The following is a 23,649-nucleotide window of genomic DNA, read 5'->3' as shown; positions in this document are numbered from 1 at the left end:
TTTATAATGGAATGCAATGTGCACAGGTATGGAATGGAATGGGATGCAACGTGAAATGGAATTGAATGGAATGTGGAATGGAATTCATTGGAATTTGGAATGGAATGGAATCGAAGGGAATGTGGTATGAAATGGAAAGTAACGTGGATTGGAAAGTGGAATGGAATGTGGAATGGAATGGAATGGACTGAGAAATGGAATGGAATGCAATGGAATGTGGAGTGGAATGCAATGGAATGTGGAATGGAATGGAGTGGAAGTTGGATTGGAATGAAGTGGAAATTGGATTGGAACGGAATGGAATGGAATGGAATGGAATGGAGTGGAATGGAATGCGGAATGGAATGGAATGGAATGCAACGTGTAAAGGAATGTAATGGAAAACAATGGAATGGAATGGAATGTGGAATGAAATGGAATGGAAATTGGAATAGAATGCAACGGAATGTGGAACGGAATGAGGAATGGAAAGGAGTGGAATGCGGAATGGAAAGGAATATAATAGAATGTGGAATGGAATGGAATGGAATGTGCAATGGAAAGCAGAAGAGAATAGATTCGATCGGAAATGGAATGGAATGGAATGAGGAATGGAATGGAATTGGATGTGAAATTGAATGGAATGGGAGGTGGAATGGAATGGAATGGAGTGGAAAGTGCAATGGAATGGAATGGAATGTGGAATGTAATGTAGAATGGAATGTGGAATCGCAAGTGGAATGGAATGAAATGTGGAATGGAATGGAATGGAAAGGAATGGAATAGAATGTGGAATTGAATGGAATGGAAAGTGTAATGGAATGGAATGGAATGTGGAGTGGAATGGAATTTAATGAAATGTGCAATGGAATGGAATGGATTGGAATGTGGAATGGAATGAAATAAAATGGAATGTAGAATGGAGTGGAATGGAATGGAATGTGGAATTCAAAGGAATCGAATGGAGTGGAATGGAAGGGAATGCGGAATGTAATGTGGAATGGAATGGAAAGGAATATGTAATGTAATGGAATGGAAAGGAATGTGTAATGTAATGGAATTGAATGTGGAAAGGAATGGAATGGAATGTGGAATGGAATGGAATGTGAAATGGAATGTGGAATGGAAATTGGATTGGAATGTGGAAAGGAATGGAATGGAATGGAATGGAATGTGGAATGGAATGGAACGGAATGTGGAATGGAACGTGGAATGCAATGGAACAGAATGGAATGTGGAATGGAATGTGGAATGGAACGTGGAATGGAAATGAAAGCAATGGATCGTGGAATGGAATGCAACGGAATGGAATGTGGAATACAATGTAATGTAATGGAATATGGAATGGAATGGAATGGAATGGAATGGAAAGTGGAATGGAATGGAAAGGAATGTGGAATGGAAAATGGAATGGAATGGAACGGAACGTGGAATGGAATGGAGTGGAACTTGGAATGGAATGGAAGAGAACGTGTAATGAATTGGAATGGAATGTGGAATGTGATGGAATTGAAAGTGAAATCCAATGGAATGGAATGTGGAATGGAATGGAATGGCATGTAATGTGGAATGGAATGTGGAATGGAATGGCATGTAATGTGGAATGGAATGGAATGGAATGTGGAATGGAATGGAATGTTAAATGTCATGGAATGGAATGTAGAATGGTATGTTTAATGGAATGGAATGTGGAATGGAATAAAATGGAATTTGGAATGGAATGTGGAATGGAACGGAATGGAATATAGAATGGAATGGAATGTTGAATGGAATGGAATGGAACGTTGAATGGAATGTGGAATTTAATGTGGAATGGAACGTGAAATGAAAAGTGCAAAGGAATGCGGAATGGAATGTAATGGAATGTGTAATGGAATGTTTAATGTAGTGTGGATTGAAATGGAATGGAATGGAATGTGTAATGGAATGTGGAATGGAATGGAACGGAATGGAATGGAATGTGGAATGGAATGGAATGTAACATGGAATGGAAGGTGGAATTGAATGGAATGGAATGTGGAATGGAATGGAATATAACATGGAATGGAATGTGGAATTGAATGGAATGGAATGTGGAATGGAATGGGATATGGAATGGAATAGAATGAAATTTTCAATGGAATTGAATGGAAGGTGGAATGGAATAGAATGGAGCTTGGAATGGAATGTGGAATGGAATGGAATGGAATGGAATTTTGAATGGAATAGAATGGAACGTGTAATGGAAAATGTAATTTAACGTGGAATGGAACGTGAAATGGAACTGGCAATGGAATGCGGAATGGAATGGAATGGAAAGTTGAATGTAATTTGGAATGGAATGGAATGGAATAGAATGTTGAATTAAATGTGGAATGGAATGGAATGGAAAGGAATTTGAAATGAAATGGAATGGAATGCGGAATGGATTGGAACGGAAAGTGGAATGGAAAGGAATCTAATGGAATATGGAATGGATTGGAATTGAATGGGGAATGGAATGGAATGGAATGTGGAATGGAGGAATGGAATGGAATGTGTAATGGAGGAAAGAAATTTAATGTGGAATGGAATGAAAAATGGAGGAATGGAATGGAATGCAGAAACGAATGTGGAATGGAATGGAATGGAATGTGGAAAGAAATGTGGAATGGAATGAAATAGAATGAGGAATGGAAGATGAAATGGAATGGAAAGGAATCTGGAATGCAATGGAATGGAATAGAATGGAACGTGGAAGAGAATGTGGAATGTAATGGAATGGAATGGAATGGAATGCAGAGTCGAATGTGGAATGTAACGTGGAATGGAAGGGAACAGAAAGTGGGATGGAATGGAAAGGAAAGTGCAATGGAATATAATGGAATTTGGAATGGAACGGAATGCAGTGTGGAATGGAATGGAATGGAAAGTGAAATGTAATTGAGTAGAATGTGGACTGGAAAGTAATTGACTGTGGAATGGAGTATGCAATGGAATGTGGAATGGAACTGAATGGAATGTGGAATGCAATGTGGAATGGAATTGAATGTAATGAGGAATGGAATGGAATGGAAAGGAATGGAATATGGAATGGAATGGAATGGAAAGGACTGAAATGCAAAATGGATACGCGAATGGACAAGAATGCAACGCGGAATGGAATGTGGAATGCAATGTGGAATGGAATGCAATGGAATCTGGAATGCAAAGGAATGGTATGTGGAATGTAATGGAATGGAATGTGGAATGGAATGGAATAGAAAGGAATGTGGAAGGGAATGGTATCGAATGGAATGAGGAAAGGAATGCAATGGAATATGGAAAGAAACGTGAAATGGGATGGAATGGAATGCAAAGTGAAATGGAATGGAATGGAATGGAATGTGAAATGGAATCGAAAGGAATGTGGAATGGAAAGTGGAATGGAGTGGAATGGAAGATGGAATTGAATGGATCGGAACGCGGAATGGAATGGAATGGAATGGAATGTGTAATGGAACGGAATGGAAAAGAATGCAATGGAATGTGGAATGAAATGCAATGGAATGTGGAATGTATTTGAATGTAACGTGGAGTGGAATGGAATGGAATGTGGAAAGGAAAGGAATGGAAGAACTGGAATGTCGAATGGAAAGTGGAAAGGAAAAGAATGCAACGTCAAATGGAATGTGGAAAGGAATGCAATGGAATGTGGAATTGAAAGGAATGGAATGTGGAATTGTGTGGAATGGAATGTGGAACGGAATGGAATGGAATGGAATGTGGAATGGAATGGAATTGAATGGAATGAGGAATGGAATGGAATGGAGTGTGGAATCGAATACAATGCAATGTGGAATGGAATGTGAAATTGAATGGAATGGAATGGAATGTGAAATGGAATGGAATTAAATTGAATGTGGAATGGCATGGAATAGAATGTGGAATGGAACTTGGAATGGAATGTGGAATGGAATGAAACGGAAGGTGGAGTGTAAAGTGGAATGGAACGTGGAATGGAACGTGGAATGAAGTGGAATGCAATGTGGAATGGAATGGAATGAAAGGTGTAATGGAACAGAATGGAATGTGGGATGGAATGGATTGTAATTGATTGGAAAGTGGAATGTAATGGAATGGAATATTTAATGGAATGGAATGGAATTTGGAATGGAATGTGGAATGGAATGGAATGGAATGTGGAATGGAATGAAATGGAATGTGGAATGCAATGTGGAATGGAATGCAAAGGAAGGTGGTATGGAATGGAAAGGAATGCAGAATGGAATGGAATGGTATGTGGAATGGAATGTGGAATGGAATGGAATGTAATGTGGAATGGATTGTGGAATCAAATGGAATATGGAATGGATTGTGGAATGGAATGGAATGGATTGTAGAATGGAATGGAATGGAATGGAAAATGGAAGAGAATGGAATGGAATATGGAATGGAATGGAATGCAATGGAACGGAATGTGGAATTGAATGAAATTGAATGGAATGTGGAATGCAATGGAATGGAATGGAATGAAATGGAATGGAAGGGAATGGAGAATGGAATGAGGAATGGAGTGGAAAGGAATGTGGAATGGAATGGAATGGAAAGCAATGTGGAAAGGAATTGAATGGAATGGAATGTGGAATGGAATGGAATGGAATGTGGAATGGAATGTGAAATGGAATTGAGTGGAAGGTGAAAAGTAATGGAATAGAATGTGGAATGGAATGGAAAGGAATGTGATATGGAATGGAATGGAATACGGAATGGAATGGGGAATGGAATGGAATGGAAAGTGAAAAGGAACAGAATGGAAGGTGGAATGGAATGGAATTGAATGTGGAATGGAATGTAATGAAATATGGAATGGAATGGAATTAAATGAAGATTTTAACGTGGAATGGAATGGAATGGAATGTGAAATGCAATGTGGAATGGAATTGAATGGAATGTGGAATGGAATGGAATGGAATGTGGAATGGAATGTGAAATGGAATTTAGTGGAATGTGAAAAGGAATGGAATAGAATCTGGAATGGAATGGAAAGGAATTTGATGTGGAATGGAATGGAATATGGAATGGAATGTGGAATGTAATGGAATGGAAAGTGAAAAGGAATGGAATGGATGGTGGAATGGAATGGAACAGAATGTGGAATGGAATGTAATGAAATATGGAATGGAATGGAATTAAATGAAGATTTTAACGTGGAATGGAATGGAATGGAATGTGGAATGCACAGAAATTGAATGTAGAATGGAATATGCAAGAGAATGTAATGGAATGTGGAATGGAATGTGGTATGGAAAGGAATGGAAGATGAAATGGAATGGAATGGAATGTGGAATGGAATGCAACAGAATGTGGAAAGTAATGGAATGGAATTAAATGGAAATTGAAATAGAATGGAATGGAAATTCGAATGAAATGGAATGTAATGAAATGTGGAATGGAACGGAATGGAAAGTGGAATGGAATGTGGAAAGTAATGAAGTGGAATGTGGAATGGAATCGAGTGGAATGTGGAATGGTATGGAATGGAGAGGAATGTGGAAAGGAATGGAATCGAATGTGGAATGGAAGGTGGAATGTAATGGAACGGAATGTGCAATGGAATGGAATGGAATGTCGAGTGGAATGGAATTGAATGAGGATTCGAAAGTGGAATGGAATGAAATGGAATGTGGAAGGGCATGGAATGGAATGTAGAATTGAATGAGTAATGGAATGTGAAATGGAATTGAATGGAATGTGGATTGGAATGGAATGGAATGTAGATTGGAATGTGGAATGGAATGTGCAATGGAATTTAACGGAATGTGGAATGGAATGGAATGGAAAGTAGAATGGAATGTGCAATGGCATGGAAAGGAATGTGGAATGGAATGTGGTATGGAATGGAATGGAATGTGGAATGGAATGGAATGGAAGGGAATTCAGAATGCAATGTGGAATGGAATGTAACAGAATGTGGAATGGAATGCAATGGAATGGAATGTGAAAAGGAATGGAATGGAATGTGAAATGGAGTGGAATGGAATGTGGAATAGAATTGAATGGAATGTGGAATGGAATGGAATGGCATGTGGAATGGGATGGAATGGAAAATAGAATGGAACAGAACGCAATGGAATGGAATGTGGAGTGGAATGGAATGGAATGGAATGTGGAATGCAAAGTGGAATGGAATGGAAAGGATTGGAATGGAATGTGGTATGGAATGGAATGGAATGGAATAGTATGTGGAATGGTATGGAATGGGATGTGAAATTTAATGGAATGGAATTTGGAAAGCAATGGAATGGAGTGGAAAGTAAATGGAATTTAATAGAGTGTGGAATGGAATGCAAAAGGGAATGTGAAAAGGAATGTGGAATGGAATGAGGAATGTAATGGAATGGCAAGGAATGGAATGGATTTGAATGTGGAATGGAATGAAATGGATTGCAGAATGGAATGGAATTGAAAGGAATATGGAATGGAATGGAAAGGAATATTGAATGGAATGTGCAGAATGGAATGGAATGGAAAGGAATATTGAATGGAATGTGCAGAATGGAATGGAAAGGAATAGAATATGGAATGGAATGGAATGAAATGGAATGGAATGGAATGGAATGGTATGTGGAATGGTATTGAATGGAATGTGGAATGTAATGGAATGGACTGTAGAATGGGAACGTGGAATGAAATGTAATGGAATGTGGAAGGGAACTGAATGGAATCTAGAAAGTAACGTGGAATGGAATGTGGAATGGAACTGAATGGAATGTGGAATGGAATGTGGAATGGAATGGAATGGAATGTGGAATTTAATGAAATGGAATGTGTAATGCAATGTGGAATGGAATGCAAAGGAAGGTGGTATGGAATGGAAAGGAATGCAGAATGGCATGGAATGGAATGAGGAATGGAATGTGGAATGGAATGGAATGGAATTTCTAATGGATTGTGGATTGGAATGGAATATGGAATGGATTGTGGAATGGAATGGAATGGATTGTAGAATGGAATGGAATGGAATGGAAAATGGAAGAGAATGGAATGGAATATGGAATGGAATGGAATGCAATGGAACGGAATGTGGAATTGAATGAAATGGAATGGAATGTGGAATGCAATGGAATGGAATGCAATGGAATGAAATGGAAAGGAATGGAGAATGGAATGAGGAATGGAGTGGAAAGAAATGTGGAATGGAATGGAATGGAAAGCAATGTGGAATGGAATTGAATTTAATGGAATGTGGAATGGAAAGGAATGGAATGTGGAATGGAAAGGAATGGAATGTGGAATGGAATGGAATGGAATGTGGAATGGAATGTGAAATGGAATAGAGTGAAATGTGAAAAGGAATGGAATGGAATGTGGAATGGAATGGAAAGGAATGTGATATGGAATGGAATGGAATACGGAATGGAATGTGGAATGGAATGGAATGGAAAGTGAAAAGGAATGGAATGGAAGGTGGAATGGAATGGAATAGAATGTGGAATGGAATGTAATGAAATATGGAATGGAATGGAATTAAATGAAGATTTTAACGTGGAATGGAATGGAATGGAATGTGAAATGGAATGTGGAATGGAATTGAATGGAATGTGGAATGCAAAGAAATTGAATGTAGAATGGAATATGCAATAGAATGTAACGGAATGTGGAATGGAATGTGGTATGGAATGGAATGGAAAATGAAATGGAATGGAATGGAAAGTAGAATGGAATGCAACAGAATGTGGAAAGTAATGGAATGGAATTAAATGGCAATTGAAATAGAATGGAATGGAAATTGGAATGAAATGGAATGTAATGAAATGTGGAATGGAACGGAATGGAAAGTGGAATGGAATGTGGAAAGTAATGAAGTGGAATGTGGAAAGGAATCGAGTGGAATGTGGAATGGTATGGAATGGAGAGGAATGTGGAAAGGAATGGAATCGAATGTGGAATGGAAGGTGGAATGTAATGGAACGGAATGTGCAATGGAATGGAATGGAATGTCGAGTGGAATAGAATTGAATGAGGATTGGAAAGTGGAATGGAATGAAATGGAAAGTGGAAGGGCATGGAATGGAATGTAGAATCGAATGTGGAATGGAATGTGGAATGGAATTGAAAGGAATGTGGATTGGAATGGAATGGAATGTAGATTGTAATGTGGAATGGAATGTGCAATGGAATTTAACGGAATGTGGAATGGAATGGAATGGAAAGTAGAATGGAATGCGCAATGGCATGGAAAGGAATGTGGAATGGAATGTGATATGGAATGGAATGGAATGTGGAATGGAATGGAATGGAAGGGAATTCAGAATGCCATGTGGAATGGAATGTAACGGAATGTGGAATGGAATGCAATGGAATGCAATGTGGAAAGGAATGGAATGGAATGTGAAATGGAATGGAATGGAATGTGGAATCGAATTGAATGGAATGTGGAATGGAATGGAATGGCATGTGGAATGGGATGGAATGGAAAGTAGAATGGAATAGAATGCAATGGAATGGAATGTGGAATGGAATGGAATGGAAAGGAATGTGGAATGCAAAGTGGAATGGAATGGAATGGAAAGGAATGTGGAATGCAAAGTGGAATGGAATGGAATGGATTGGAATGGAATGTGGTATGGAAAGGAATGGAATGGAATGAAATAGTATGTGGAATGGTATGGAATGGGATGTGAAATTTAATGGAATGGAATTTGGAGAGCAATGGAATGGAGTGGAAAGTGAATGGAATTTAATGGAATGTGGAATGGAATGCAGAAGGGAATGTGAAAAGGAATGTGGAATGGAATGAGGAATGTAATGGAATGGCAAGGAATGAAATGGAATTGAATGTGGAATGGAATGGAATGGATTGCAGAATGGAATGGAATGGAAAGGAATATTGAATGGAATGTGCAGAATGGAATGGAAAGGAATAGAATATGGAATGGAATGGAATGAAATGGAATGGAATGGTATGTGGAATGGTACTGAATGGTATGTGGAATGCAATGGAATGGAATGTAGAATGGGAAAGTGGAATGAAATGGAATGGAATGTGGAACGGAACTGAATGGAATCTAGAAAGTAACGTGGAATGGAATGTGGAATGGAACTGAATGGAATGTGGAATGGAATCTGGAATGGAATGGAATGGAATGTGGAATGGAATGAAATGGAATGTGGAATGCAATGAGGAATGGAATGCAAAGGAAGTTGGTATGGAATGGAAAGGAATGCAGAATGGAATGGAATGGAATGTGGAATGGAATGTGGAATGAAATGGAATGGAATGTGGAATGGATTGTGGAATGGAATGGAATATGGAATGGATTGTGGAATGGAATGGAATGGATTGTAGAATGGAATGGAATGGAATGGAAAATGGAAGATAATTGAATGGAATAGGGAATTGAATGGAATGCAATGGAACGGAATGTGGAATTGAATGAAATGGAATGGAGTGTGGAATGCAATGGAATGGAATGGAATGGAATGGAATGGAAAGGAATGGAGAATGGAAAGAGGAATGGAGTGGAAAGGAATGTGGAATGGAATGGAATGGAAAGCAATGTGGAATGGAATTGAATTTAATGGAATGTGGAATGGAAAGGAATGGAATGTGGAATGGAAAGGAATGGAATGTGGAATGGAATGGAATGGAATGTGGAATGGAAAGTGAAATGGAATAGAGTGGAATGTGAAAAGGAATGGAATGGAATGTGGAATGGAATGGAAATGCATGTGATATGGAATGGAATGGAATACGGAATGGAATGTGGAATGGAATGGAATGGAAAGTGAAAAGGAATGGAATGGAAGGTGGAATGGAATGGAATAGAAGGTGGAATGGAATGTAATGAAATATGGAATGGAATGGAATTAAATGAAGATTTTCACGTGGAATGGAATGGAATGGAATGTGAAATGGAAGGTGGAATGGAATTGAATGGAATGTGGAATGCAAAGAAATTGAATGTAGAATGGAATATGTAATAGAATGTAATGGAATGTAGAATGGAATGTGGTATGGAATGGAATGGAAAATGAAATGGAATGGAATGGAATGTGGAATGGAATGCAACAGAATGTGGAAAGTAATGGAATGGAATTAAATGTCAATTGAAATAGAATGGAATGGAAATTGGAATGAAATGGAATGTAATGAAATGTGGAATGGAACGGAATGGAAAGTGGAATGGAATGTGGAAAGTAATGAAGTGGAATGTGGAATGGAAACGAGTGGAATGTGGAACGGTATGGAATGGAGAGGAATGTGGAAAGGAATGGAACTGAATGTGGAATGGAAGGTGGAATATAATGGAACGGAATGTGCAATGGAATGGAATGGAATGTCGAGTGGAATGGAATTGAAAGTGGATTGGAAAGTGGAATGGAATGAAATGGAATGTGGAAGGGCATGGAATGGAATGTAGAATCGAATGTGGAATGGAATGTGGAATGGAATTGAATGGAATGTGGATTGGAATGGAATGGAATGTAGATTGTAATGTGGAATGGAATGTGCAATGGAATTTAACGGAATGTGGAATGGAATGGAATGGAAAGTAGAATGGAATGTGCAATGGCATGGAAAGGAATGTGGAATGGAATGTGGTATGGAATGGAATGGAATGTGGAATGGAATGGAATGGAAGGGAATTCAGAATGCAATGTGGAATGCAATGTAACGTAATGTGGAATGGAATGTGAAAAGGAATGGAATGGAATTTGAAATGGAATGGAATGGAATGTGGAATCGAATTGAATGGAATGTGGAATGGAATGGAATGGCATGTGGAATGGGATGGAATGGAAAATAGAAAGGAATAGAATTCAATGGAATTGAATTTGGAATGGAATGGAATGGAATGGAATGTGGAATGCAAAGTGGAATGAAATGGAATGGATTGGAATGGAATGTGGTATGGAATGGAATGGAATGGAATGGAATACTATGTGGAATGGTATGGAATGGGATGTGAAATTTAATGGAATGGAATTTGGAAAGCAATGGAATGGAGTGGAAAGTGAATGGAATTTAACGGAATGTGGAATGGAATGCAAAAGGGAATGTGAAAAGGAATGTGGAATGGAATGAGGAATGTAATGGAATGGCAAGGAATGGAATGGAATTGAATGTGGAATGTAATTGAATGGATTGCAGAATGGAATGGAATGGAAAGGAATATTGAATGGAATGTGCAGAATGGAATGGAATGGAATGGAATATGGAATGGAATGGAATGAAATGGAACGGAATGAAATGGAATGGTATGTGGAATGGTATTGAATGGATTGTGGAATGTAATGGAATGGAATGTAGAATGGGAACGTGGAATGAAATGGAATGGAATGTGGAATGGAAGTCAATGGAATCTAGAAAGTAACGTGGAATGGAATGTGGAATGGAACTGAATGGAATGTGGAATGGAATGGAATTGAATGTAGAATGGAATCTGGAATGGAATGGAATGGACTGTGGAATGGAATGTGGTATGGAATGGAATGAAATGTGGAATGGAATGTGGTATGGAATGGAATGAAATGTCGAATGGATTGGAATGGAATGGAATGGAAGGGAGTGCACAATGGAATGTGGAGTGTAATTAAAAGGAATGTGGAATGGAATGGAATGGAATGTGGATAGGAATGCCATGTAACGTAGAATGGAATGAGGAATGGAATGTGGAATGGAATGGAATGGAACGTAAAAGGGAACGTGGAATGGAACGTGGAATGCAAAGTGGAATGGAAAGTGGAATGAAATGGAATGCAGCTTGGAATTGAATGTGGAATGAAACGTGGAGTGGAACGTGGAATAGAATGTGGAACGGAATGGAAAGAATGCGGAATGAAATGTAATGGAATGTGGAATGGAATTGAATGGAATGTGGAATGGAAATGAATGGAATGTTGAATGGAAGGGAATGGAATGTGAAATCGAATGGAATGGAAAGTGCAATGGAAAGGATTGGAATGTGGAATGGAATGGAATGTGGAATGGAATATGGAATGGAATATTGAATGTTATGTGGTACGGAATGCAATGGAATGTTCAATGGAATGTGGAATTGAAAGGAATGGAATTTGCAATGGAATGAAGTATGGAATGGAATGGGATGTGGAATGGCATAAAGAGGAATGTGGAATGGAAGGGAAGGTAATGGGAAATGGAATGAAATGGAATGTTTAATCGAATTTGGAAAGGAATGGAAGGGAATTTGGAGAGGAAAGTGGAACGGAATTGAATGGAATGTGGAATGGAATGTGGAATGGAATGGAATGGAATTTGGAATGGAATGTAGAAAGGAATGGAATGGAATGAGGAATGGAATGTGGAATAGAATGAAATTGAACGTGGAATGTAAAGTGGAATGCAACGTGGAATAGAATGTGGAATGAAATGTAATGCAATGTGGAATGGAATGGAATGGAATGAAAGGTGTAATGGAACGGAATGGAATGTGGAATGGAATGGAATGGAATGGCTTGGAACGTGGAATATAATGGAATGGAATCTGGAAGGGAATGGAATGGAATTTGGAATGGAATGTGGAATGGAATGGAAGGGAATGTGGAATGGAATGTGGAATGGGACATGGAATGAAATGGAATAGAATGAGGAATGCAATGGAATGGAATGTGGAGTTGAACGTGGAATGTAATTGTATAGAGTGTGGAATGGAATGTGGCATGCATGGAATGTGCAACGCAATGTAGAATGGAATGTGGAATGGTATGTGGAATGGAATGGAATGGAATGTGGAATGGAATGTTAAATGGAATGTGGAATGGAATGTGGAATGGAATGGAATGGAATGTGGAATGGATTGTAGAATATAATGGAAAGGAAAGTGTAATGGAATGGAATTGAATGGAATGTGGAATGGAATGGAATAGAATTTGGAATGGAATGTAGAATGGAATGGAATGGAATGAGGAATGGAATGTGGAATAGAATGAAATGGAACGTGGAGTGTAGAGTGGAATGCAACGTGGAATAGAATGTGGAATGAAATGGAATGCAATGTGGAATGGAATGGAATGAAAGGTGTAATGGAACGGAATGGAATGGAAAGGAATGTGGAATGGAAAGGAATGGAATGCAATGTGGACTGGAATGGAATGGAATTGAATATGGACTGGAATGAAGTTGAATTCAATGGACTGTGGAATGGAACGGAGTGTGGAATGGCAAGGAATGGGATATGGAATGGAATGGAATGTGGAATGGAAAGGAATGGTATGTTGAATGGAATGTGGAACGGAATGGAATATGGAATGGAATTTAAAATGCAATGGAATGGAATTCGGAATACAATGAAATGGAACTGAATGTGGACTGGAATGGAATGGAAAGTGGAATTCAACGGAATGCAATGGAATGTGGAATGGAAAGGCATGGAATGTGGAATGCATTGGAAAGGAAATTGGAATGGAATGGAATGGAATGGAATGTGGACTGGAATGGAATGGAGTGTGGAATGGAATTGAATGGAATGTGGAATGGCATGGAATGGAATGTAGAATGGAAAGTTGAATGGAATGCAATGGAATGGAATGTGGAATGGAATGGAATATGGAATGGAATGGAACGTGGAATGGAATTGAAAGGAATGTACAAAGTAATGTGGTATGGAGTGAAAGGGAATGTGGAATGGAATGGAATGGAAAGTGGAAAGGAATGCGGAGGGAAATGGAATGGAATGTGGAATGGAATGGAATTGAATGTGGAATGAAATGGAATGGAGCGTGGAATGGAACGTGGCATGGAACGTGCAATGGAACGTGGAATGAAAAGGATTGCGAAATGGAATGGAATGTGGATTGGAATGTGGAATGGAATGAAATGGAATGCAATATGGAATGGAATGTGGAATGTAATGTGGAACAGAATGGAATGTAATGTGGAATCGAATGGAATGGATTGTGGAATGGAATGTGTAATGGAATGGAATGGAATGTCGAATGGAATTTAATGGAATGTGGAATGGAATAGAATCGAATGTGTTATGGAATGGAAAGGAAAGGAATGTGGAATGGAAGGGAATTGATTGTGGAATGGAATGGAATGGAATGTGGAAAAGAACGTGTAAAGGAATGTGGAATGAACTGGAATGGAATAGAATTTGCTACAGAATGGAATGGAATGGAATTTAATGTGGAATTTAATGGAATGTAATGTGGATTGGAATTAAATGGAATGGAATAAAATGTGCAATGGAATGGAATGGAATGTGGAATGCAATGTGGAATGGAATGGAATGGAAAGTGGAATTGAATGTTGAATGGAATGGAATGGAATTTGGAATAGAATCTGGATTGGAATGCAATGGACAAAGGAATGGCATGTGGAATGCAATGGAATGGAATGTGGAATGGAATGCTGAATGGAATGGAATGGAAATTTGAATTTAATGTGGAATGGAATGGAATGGAATATGGAATGGAATGGAATGGAATGTGGAATAGAATGTGGAATTGAATGGAATGCGAAACAGAATGGAATGGAACGTGGAATTCAATGGAAAGGAACGTGGAATACAATGGAATGGAACGCGGAATGGAATGGAACGGAATGTGGACTGGAATGGAATGGAAACTGGAATGGAAAGGAAAGGAATGGAATGTGGAGTGGAATGATGTGTAATGTGGAATGGAATGTGGAATGGAATGCAGTGGAAAGTGAAAAGGAATGTGGAATGGGACGTGGAATGGAATGAAATGGAATGTGGAATGGATTGCGTATTGGAATGCAATGTAATGTGGAATGGAATGGAATGGAATATGGACTGGAATGAGGAATGCAATGGAATGGAAAATAGAATGGAACGGGAAATGGAACGTGGAATGGAAAATGGAGTGGAATGTTTAATGGAATGAAATGGAATGTGGAATGGAATGGAATAGAATGTGCAATGTAATGTAATGGAATGTGGAATGGAATGTTGAATTGAATGGAATGTGGAATGGAAAGTGGAATGCAACCTGGAAAGGAACATGGAACGGAAAGTGGAAGGGAACGTGGAATGGAATGTGGAATGGATCGTGGAGTGGAATGTAATGTGGAATGGAATGTGGAATGCAACGTGGAATGGAATGTGTAATGGAAAGTGGAAGGAAAACTGGAACGGAACGTGGAAAGTAAGGTGAAATGGAATGGAATGGAACGTGGAATGGAAGGGAATGGAATGGAATTTTATGTGTAATGGAATGTAGTGGAATGTGGAATGGAAGGCAATGGAATGGAATGGAATGTGTAATGGACTGGAATGGAATATGGAATGGAATGTGGAAAGGAATACAGAATGCAATGTGGAATGTAATGGAATGGAGTATGGAATGGAACCTGGAATTGAATAGAATGGAATTTGGAATGGAATGGAAGGGAATGTGGAATGGAACGTGGAATGGAATGGAATGGAACGTGGAATGGAATGGAATGCAATGTGGAATGGAATGGAATGGGATGTGGAATGGAATGGAATGGGATGCGGAATGAAATAGAATGGACCTTGGAGTGGAATGGAATGGAATGTGGAATGGAATGGAATGGAATGGAATGTGGAATGAAATGGAATCGAATCTGGAATGGAATTTGGAATGTAATGGAATGGAATGTGGAATGGAATGAGGAATGGAACGTGGAAAGGAAAGTGGAACAGAAGCTGGAATTAAATGGAATGGAAACTGGAATGGATTGCAATGGAACGTGCAATGGAATTGAACTAAATGTGGAAAGCAATGGAATCGAATGTGCAATGGAATGGAAGTGAATGTGGAATGGAATATTATCTGGAATGGAATGTGGAATGGAATGGAATGGAATGTGGAGTGGAATAGAATGGTATGTGGAATGGAATGTGGAAAGGAATGGAATGGAATGTGGAATGGAATGGAATGGAATGTGGAATGGAACGGAATGTGGAATGGAACGCGGAATGGAATGGAATGGAATGTTGAATGAAATGGAATGGAAAGTGGAATAGAACGTAATGGAATGTGGAGTGGAAAGGAATGGAACGTGGAAAGCAATATGGAACGGAATGGAATGGAATGTGGAATAAAATCTGGAATGGAGTGGAATGCAACGTATAATGGAACCTGGATTGGAACATGGAAGGCAATGTGCAATGGATTGGAATGGAATGTGGAATTGAATTTGAAACGCAATGGACTGGAACGGAATGGAATTGAATGGAATTGAATGGAATGGAATAGAATTGAGTGGAATGGAATGGAATTTGAAATGGAACATGGAATGGATTGGAATGGAATGTGGAATGAAATTGAATGGAATGGAATGTGGAATAGAAAGGAAAGAAGAGGAAATTGGAATGGAATGGAATGGAATGTGGAATGGAAAGTGGAATGGAATGGAATGGAATATGGAATAAAATGGAATGTAATGGAATTTCGAATGGAATGTGGAATGGATTGCAATAAAATCTGAAATGGAATGTGGAATGGAGCGTGGAAAGTAATGGAATGGAATGTGTAATGGAATTTGGAATAGAACGTGAAATTGAAACTGGAGTGGAAGGTGGAGTGGAATGGAATCGAATGAAAAGTGGAATGGAATGGAATGGAATGTGGAATGGAATGTGGAATGGAAAGTGGAATGGAACGTGGGAAGGAACATGGAATGGAACGTGGAATGGAACGTGGAACGGAATGTCGAATGGAATGTGTAATGGAATGCAATGGAATGTGGAATGGAATGTGGAATGGAAAGTGGAATGGAAGGGGGAAAGGAACATGGAATGGAACGTAGAATGCAACGTGGAATGGAATGTGGAATGGAATGCGGAATGGAATGCAATGAAATTTGAAATGGAATGTCGAATGGAATGGAAGGTGGAATGCAATGTAGAACGAAATATGCAATGGAATGTGGAATGTAATGGAACGGAATGTGGAAAGGAATACGGAATGGAATGTGGAATGGAATGGAATGGAATGTGCAATGCAATGTGGAGTATAATGGAATATGTAACGGACTGTAGAATGGAATGTGGAATGGAATGTGGAATGCAATGGAGTGGATTCTGGAATGGAATGTGGAATGCAATTGAATGGAATGTGGAATGGAATGGAATGGAATGTGCAATGGAATGTGGAATGGAATGAAATGGAATGTGGAATGGAATGTGGAATGGAATGGAATGGAATATGGAATTTTATGTGGAATGGAAACAAATGGAATGTGGAAAGGAATGCGGGATGGAATGGAATGGAATGTGGAATGGAATGGAATGGAATGTGGAATGGAATGTGGAAGGAATGAAATTTAATGTGGAACGGAATGGAATAGAATATGCAATGGAATGGGATGGAATGTGGAAAGGAATGTGGAATGGAATGAAGAATGGAATCGCATGGAATGTGGAATGGAATTGAATTGAATTTTGAATGGAATGTGGAATGAAAGGGAATGCAAAGTAAAGTGGAATGGAATGCAATGTGTAATGGAATAGAATGGAATGTGGAATGGATTGGAATGGAATCTGGAACGGAATGTGGAATGGATGGTAGGGATCTGGAATGGAATGTGGACTGGAATGGAATGTGCAATAGAATGAAACGTGGAATGGAATGGAATGGAAATGAGTTTGATATGGAAGGAAATGTAATGTGGAACGGAATGTGGAATGCAATGGAATGTGGAATACAATGTGGAATGGAAAGGAATGGAATGAAATGGAATGTGGAAAAGTATGGAATTTAATGGAGTGTGGAATGGAATGGAATGGAACGTGGAATGGAACGTTTAGTGGAAAGTGGAAAGGAATGTGGTATTGAATTGAATGGAATGGAATGTGGAAGTGAATGTAAGGAAAGTTAGAAAATATTGTGGAATGGAATGGAAGGGAATTTGGAATGGGATATGGAATGGAATGGAATGGAATGTGGAATGGAATGTAACTGAATTTGGATTGAAATAGAATGAAATTGAATGTGGAATTGAATGGAATGGAATGTGATTTGGAAGGTAATGGAATGTAATGGAATGTGGAATGGAATGGAGTGGAATGGAACTGATGTGGAATGGAATGGAATCGAATGGAATGGAATGTGGAATGAAATGTGGAATGGAATGTAAAATGGAATGGAGTGGAATGTCGAATGGAATGTGGAATGGAATGAAATGGAACATGGAAAGGAATGGAATGGAACGTGGAATGGAATGTGGAATGGAATGGAATGGAATGTGGAATGAAATGAGGAATGGAATGGAATGGAACGTGGAATGGAACCTAGAATGGAACAAAGAATGCAATATACAACGGAATGGAATGGAATGTGGAATGGAATTTGGAATGTAATGTAATCTAATGAAATGGAATCTGGAAAGCATTGGAATGGAATGTGGAACGGAATTGAATGGAATGGAATGGAATTTGAAATGGAATGTGGAATTGATTGGAATGGAATGTGGAATGGAATTGAACGGAATGGAATGGAAATTGAAATGGAATGGAATGGAATGTGGAATGGAATGGAATGATGAGGAGGGTGGAATGGAATGCAGTGGAATGTGGAATAGAATGTAGAATGGAATGGAGTGGAAAGTGGAATGGAACAGAATGGAAAGCAATTTCGTATGGAATGTGGAATGGATTGCATTGAATTGTGGAATGGATTGTGGAATGAAGCGTTGAATGGAATGGAATGGAATGTGTAATGGAACGTGGAATAGATAGTGGAATGGAACGTGGAATGGAAGGTGGAATGGAATGGAATAGAATGGAATGTGGCATGGAATGGAATGGAATGTGGAATAGAATTAAATGTGGAATGGAATAGAATATGAAATGGAATGGAATTCAATGTGGAATGGAATGGAGTGCCATGCGGAATGGAATGGAATTGAGTGGAATGTGGGATGGAATGGAATGGAATGTGGAAAGGAATGTAGAATGGAATATGGAATGGAATGGAGTGGAATGTGGACGGGAATGTGGAATGGAATGGAGTGGAATGAGGAATGGAATGTGGAATGGAATGTGGAATGAAATGAGGAATGGAATGGAATGGAACGTGGAAAGGAACCTAGAATGGAACAAGGAATGCAATATGCAACGGAATGGAATGGAATGTGAAATGGAATTTGGAATGTAACGTAATGAAATGGAATGGAATCTGGAATGGATTGGAATGGAATGCGGAACGGAATTGAATGGAATGGAATGGAATTTGAAATGGAATGTGGAATTGATTGGAATGGAATGTGGAATGGAATTGAACAGAATGGAATGGAAATTGAAATGGAATGGAATGGAAAGTGGAATGGAATGGAATGATGAGGAGAGTGTAATGGAATGCAATGGAATGTGGAATAGAATGTGGAATGGAACGTGGAATGGAATGGAGTGGAAAGTGGAATGGAATGGAATGGAATGTGGAAAGAAATGAGGAATGGAATATGGAATGGAATGGAGTGCAATGCAGACGGGAATGTGGAATGGAATGGAGTGGAATGTGGAATGGAATGTGGAATGGAATGGAATGGAATGTGGAATGCAATGCAATTTAACGTTTAATGGAATGTGGAATGGTATGGAATGGAACGTGGAATGGAACGTTTAATGTAAGGTGGAAAGGAAAGTGGAATTATGTGCAATGGAATGTGGAATGAAATGTCGAATGGCATGCAATGGAACATGGAATGGAGCGTGGAATGGAACGTGGAAAGGAACGTGGAATGGAAGGTGGAATGGAACGTGGAAAGGAATGTCCAATGAAATGTGGAATGGAATGCAATGGAATGTGGAATGGATTGTGGAATGGAATGGAATGTGGAATTGAAAGTAAAATGGAATATGGAATGGAATGTGCAATGGAATGGAATGGAATATGGAATGGAATCTGGATTCGAAGGTAATGTAGCATGGAATGTAGAATGGAATGTGGAATGGAATGTGGAACGGAATGTGGAATGGAATGGAATGGAATGTAGAATGGAATATGGAATGGAATGTGAAATGGAATGGAATGGAATGTGCAATGGAATGTTGAATGGAATGGAATGTGGAATGGATTGTTGAATGGAATGTGGAATGGAATGCGGAATGGAATGGAGTGTATTGTGGAATGGAATGTGCAATGCAATGGAATGGAATGTGGAATGGAATGGAATGGAATGCAATGTGGAATGGAATGTGGAATGGAATGGAATAGAATGTGGAATGCAATGCAATTTAACGTTTAATGGAATGTGGAATGGTATGGAATGGAACGTGGAAAGGGACGTTTAATGTAAGGTGGAAAGCAATGTGGAATTATGTGCAATGGAATGTGGAATGAAATGTCGAATGGCATGCAATGGAACATGGAATGGAGCGTGGAATGGAACGTGGAAAGGAACGTGGAATGTAAGGTTAAATGGAACGTGGAAAGGAATGTCGAATGCAATGTGGAATGGAATGCAATGGAATGTGGAATGGATTGTGGAATGGAATGGATTGTGGAATTGAAAGTAAAATTGAATATGGAATGGAATGTGCAATGGAATGGAACGGAATATGGAATGGAAACTGGATTCGAAGGTAATGTAGCATGGAATGTAGAATGGAATGTGGAATGGAATGTGCAACGGAATGTGGAATGGAATGGAATGGAATGTAGAATGGAACATGGAATGGAATGTGAAATGGAATGGAATGGAATGTGCAATGGAATGTTGAATGGAATGGAATGTGGAATGGATTGTTGCATGGAATGTGGAATGGAATGCGGAATGGAATGGAGTGTATTGTGGAATGTAATGTGCAATGCAATGGAATGGAATGTGGAATGGAATGTGGAATGGAATGGAATGGAATGCAATGTGGAATGGAATGTGGAATGGAATGGAACATAATGTGGAATGCAATGTGGAATGGAATGGAATGGAATGTTGAAAGGAATGTGGAATGAAGTGGAGTGGAATGTGGAACGGTATGTGGAATGCAATGGAATGGAATTTGTAAAGGAATCTGGAATGGAATGGAAAGGAATGTGGAATTGAATGGAATGGAATATGGAATGGAATGTGGAATGGAATGTGGAATGCAATGGAAAGAATGTGGAAAAGAATGTGGAATGCAATATGGAATGGAATGCGGAATGGAATGGAATGATATGTGGAATGAAAAGTGGAATTGAATGGAATGGAATGGAATGTGGAATGGATTGGAATGGAATGGAGTGTTGACTGGAATGGAATGGAAGGGAATGTGCAGTGAACTGCGGAATGGAATGGAATGGAAATTGGAATGGAATGTGAAATGGAATGGAAAAGAATGTGGAATGGAAGGTGGAATGGAATGGAGTGGAATATGGAATGGAATGGAATGGAATGTGGAATGGAATGTGGAATGGGATGTGGAATGGGATGTGGAATGGGATGTGGAATGGGATGTGTAAAGGAATGGAGTGGAATGTGGAATGGAATGTGGAATGGAATGAAATTGAACGTGGAAAGCAATGGAGTGGAATGTGGAATGGAATGTGGCATGGATTGGAATGGAATGTGGAAAGGAATGTGGAATGGAATGGAATGGAACGTGGATTGGAACGCGGAATGGAATGGAACGTGGATTGGAACGTGGAATGGAAAATGGAACGCAATGTGCAGTGGAATGGAATGGATTGTGGAATGGAATTTGGATTGGAATGGAATCGAATGGATTTTAATGGAATGCGGAATGGAATGAAACGGAATGTTGAATGGGATTGAATGGAATGGAACGGAATGTGGAATGGATTGGAATGAAATCTGGAATGGAATGTGAAATGTAATGGAATGGAATTTGGAATGGAATGTGGAATGGAATGTGGAATCGAATGTGGAAAGGAATGGAATGAAATGTGCAATGGAATGGAATGTGATTTGGAATGGAATGTGGAATTGAATGGAATGAAATGTGAAATGGAATGGAATGTGGACTGGAATGGAAAGGAATGGAATGGAATATGAAATGCAATGGATTGGAATGTGGAATGGAATAGAATTGAATGTGGAATGTAATGGAAAGGATTGTGGAATGGAATGCGGAATGGAATGGAATGTAGAATGATATGTGGAATGGAATGGAATGGAATGTGGAAAGGAATGTGGTATAGAATTGAATGGAATATGGAAAGGAATGGAATGGGTTGTAGAATGGAATGGAATGGAATAGAATAGAATATGAAATTTTATGGAATGGAATATGGAACGGAATGGAAAGGAATGGAATGTGGAATGGAATGGAATGGAAAGGAATGTGGCACGCAATGGAATCAAATGGAATGGAATGGAATGGAAAGAATGAGGAATGCAAAAGAATCGAATGTAATGGGACGGAATGGAAGGGAATGGAGAATGGAATGTGGAATGGATTCGAAAGAAATGCGGAATGGAATGGAATGGAATGGAATGTGGAATGGAATGGAATGGAATGTGGAATGAAAAGTGGAATGCATTGGAATGGAAAGTGAAAAGGAATGGAATGGAATGGATTGTGGAATTGAGTGGAATGGAATGGATTGGAATATGGAATGGAATGGAATGGAATGGAATGGAATGGATTGTTGCATGGAATGTAATGGAATGGAAAGAGTAATGCAATGGAATGGAATGGAATGGAAGGGAACGGAGAATGGAATGTGGAATGGAATGCAAAGGAATGTGGAATGGAATGGAATGTGGAATGGAATGTGGAGAGGAATGGAATGTGAAAAAGAATGGAATGAATTGTGGAAAGGAATGGAAAGAAATGTGGAATGGAATGGAATGTGGAATAGAATGTGGAATTTATTGCAATGGAAAGTGAAAATGAATGGCACGGAATGTGGAATGGAATGTGGAATGGAATGGAATGGAATTGAATGAGAATTGGAAAGTGGAATGCAATGGAATGGAATGTGGAATGGAATGGAATTTGGAATGGAAATGAATGCAATGTAGTATGGAATGGAATGAAATGTAGAATGGAATGTGGAATGGAATGTGGAATGCAATTGAATGGAATGTGGAATGGAATGTGGAATGGAATTTGGAATGGAAAGTGGAATGGAATGTGGAATGGAATTGGATGGAAGGTGGAATAGAATGGAATGGAATGTAGAATGGAATGTGGAATGGAATGGAATGGAATGTGGTATGGAATGGAATAGAATATGGAATGAATTGGAATGGATTTCAGAATGCAATGGAATGGAATAGAATGGAATATGGAATGGAATGGAGTGGAATATGCAATGGAATGGAATGGAATTAAATGTGGTGTGGAATGGAATGGAAATTAATGAGGAATGCAATGAAATCGAATGGAGAGGAAGCGAATGGATAATGAAATGGGGAATGGAATGCAAAGGAATGTGGAATGGAATGGAATGGAATGTGGAATGGAAAGTGGAATGAAGTGGAATGGAAAATGAAAAGGAATGGAATGGAATGTGGAATGGAATGGAATGGATTGCAGAAATTAATGGAATGGAATGGAAAGGAATATTGAATGGAATGAAATGGAATAGATTGTGGAATGGAATGGAATGGAATGGAATGTGTAATGCCATGTAATGGAATGGAATGGAATGGAATGGAAGGGAATGGAGAATGGAATGTGGAATGGAATGCAACGGATTGTAGAATGGAATGGAATGTGGAATGGAATGGAATGGAATGTGAAAAGTAATGGAATCTAATGTGGAATGGAATGGAAGGGAATGTGGAAGGGAATGGAATGGAATGGAATGTGGAATTGAATGTGG

The sequence above is a fragment of the Pongo abelii genome, chromosome 11 (genome assembly GCF_028885655.2).
Source record: "Pongo abelii isolate AG06213 chromosome 11, NHGRI_mPonAbe1-v2.0_pri, whole genome shotgun sequence".
NCBI classification, from domain to species: domain Eukaryota; kingdom Metazoa; phylum Chordata; class Mammalia; order Primates; family Hominidae; genus Pongo; species Pongo abelii.
The sequence above is the reverse complement of the archived record's forward strand: the minus strand, read 5'-3'. Positions refer to the sequence as shown.